At 38.1% G+C, this 2,467-nt stretch overlaps 1 pseudogene; it reads left to right on the forward strand.

Moving 5' to 3' along the window:
• Positions 1–2,467, forward strand: part of LOC105536964 — a 47,323-nt pseudogene that overhangs the window by 18,512 nt on the left and 26,344 nt on the right.

Below are 2,467 nucleotides of genomic sequence, written 5' to 3' on the forward strand. Positions count from 1 at the left end.
CCAAATTCGAGTGAAAATATGTTTAACAGCATTTTATAAAGCTCAGGAATTCAGGCAAAACTGAGTTTTGATTTGTGTAGCGTAGGTTTCCGTGCATCTGTGTTGCAATGTTACTGACAGTATAGGAAACGATTCCTAAAGTCATTTTAATGTTTATTCCTTTAAACCACAGTTGATTTGGTTGGAATAAATTAGTTGTCATTGTTTTCTAGTTTACTGTATCATTTTGTCCATTTTCACATTTCATCCTGATTTTTTTTTTTTTTTTTTTTTTGAAACACGGTCTTGCTGTATTGCCCAGGCTGGAGTGCAGTGTTACGATTTTGGCTCACTGCAAACTCCACCTCCTGGGTTCAAGGTATTCTACTGCCTTAGCCTCCCAAGTAGCTGGGATTACAGGGACCCACCATCACGCCTGGCTAATTTTTTTATTTTTAGTAGAGACGGGGTTTCACCATGTTGGCTACACTGGTCTCAAACTCGACTTCAAGTGATCTGCCCTCCTCAGCCTCCCAGTGTGCTGAGATTACAGGCGTAACCCACTGCACCTGGCCTGAATTTTTTTTTTTTTAAACAGTCTTGCTGTGTCGCTCAGGCTAGAGTGCGGTGGTGCAGTCTCACTCACTGCAACCTTTGCCTCTGGGCCTCAAGCAATCCTCCCACCTCAGCCTCTTGAGTAGCTGGAACTAGAAGCATGTGCCGCCACCGCAGCTAATTTTTGTATTTTTTTGTAAAGAGCTTTTGTCATGTTGCCCAAGCTGGTCTCAAATTCCTGGATTCAAGAGCTCTGCCTGCCTTGGCCTCCGTAAGTGCTGGAATTACAGGTGTGAGCCACTGTGCTTGGCCATGAATTTTTCATGTCACTTTTATGTGAACCTTTTTCTCCCCTTAACTGTTAATGGAATACCTATATTTCTAGTGGTTTTTATATCTCTCACTTGAGAATTTTCATAACTGCTTGGAGCTTAATACTTAGTTATTTACTAGTAGAGTCTGGTTGTTTAGAATGTTCTATGAATTCATCTTAATGGCTCCCTGGAAGGCTAAGTGTACTTTTATGATTAATCACTGATTTTTTGAAAAGTAAATTATACATTGGAGCACTGATAGTTTTAAAACCTTCACCAACTTTTTCCTTTATATTATTCACCTTTAGCTTGGAAATTGTGAACACTTTTGCTACTCTGTATCTGAATGTTATGGTTTCTTATTGCAGAGAGACAACTGGGTGGATCCATGAACTCTGTGTCTAAACTGCTCCACTATGTAGGGTGGCTGTCCACTACTGCAGTGCACGTGAAGAGCAACAGAACTTTCTTGCTGCACTTTATTTTGGATTTCTGTGAGAAGGTAATACGCGTTAGATTTTCCCCATTGGAATTTTTGTGAAGGTTATTCAGTTTATTGACATAATATTTAAATTTTATGCACAAATATTAAGGTAGGCTGTGATCTCATTAACATTATTAAAATAACCTCACATTTTGAAGTTCATGATTATTTTCTCACCAGAACAATTGACTTTCATAAACCACATGGAAAAACAAATGCTTTTTTTTTTTTTTTTAAGGTCCAGGCACCACAACATTACCCTGTGTTAACACTGGTCCTAGACAGAAATCTGTTGTTTGCCTTATTTTTTGTTCCTTCCATTCCTAACTCCTGGTGGAAACCAAAAATTTCTTGTTGTTTCTTCGGATCTCCATGTCTACCTTTCAACTGCCTTACATCTCTTGGTACCTAGTACCCTTTTATTGTGTTACAGTGTATAACCTGGCAGAACTATAGGTTGATGCAAAAGTAATTGTGGTTTTTGTTATTGTTTTCAATGGCAAAAACTGCAGTTACTTTTGCAGCAACTTAATAGCCATGAAGTATCCATGATAGTCTCACTTTTTCCCAGCTTCCTCTACTAATACCTAGTTGTCTTGTGTTACGCATTTGCTTAGAAACATGCTCCTTTGTTTTCTAGGCTGACGGCTAACTCATATGATAAATAAGTATTACGGAACTTAAGGAGAAAGGAATCCTTCCTTCCTTTACCCTGTCCCCCTAACTGTAAGACCTTTCCCTAGAAGAAATGAAAGATTTAAGTAATGGTCTTTTAGAAATTACCCTCTGTAGTATGACTGATATTTGGTGAAATCTATGTTAAGCAAGCTTACAGTTACCTGTTTATTTAGGAGTCAGGCATGTCCAAAGCTAATGTTACATTATTATCTTATACTGATGATTCTTTGGGTGAACTTGGTTGAGAAGTTATGGGGAATAGTCTATATACTGATGTTGTCTTTCCTTCTCAAAGGTGTGTGACATATATATAAATTATAACCTTCCATTAGTGGTGGTGTCTCTTCCTGGGATCTTATATTCTGCACTCTTCAGCCTGGATGCCAACATCCTGAACCAGAGGTGTTTTATTATAAGCAGGTACAAAGCCTTTTTACCATTTTATGAAATGGTATAT

Source organism: Mandrillus leucophaeus, unplaced genomic scaffold (genome assembly GCF_000951045.1).
Source record: "Mandrillus leucophaeus isolate KB7577 unplaced genomic scaffold, Mleu.le_1.0 Scaffold1661, whole genome shotgun sequence".
Lineage (NCBI taxonomy): Eukaryota > Metazoa > Chordata > Mammalia > Primates > Cercopithecidae > Mandrillus > Mandrillus leucophaeus.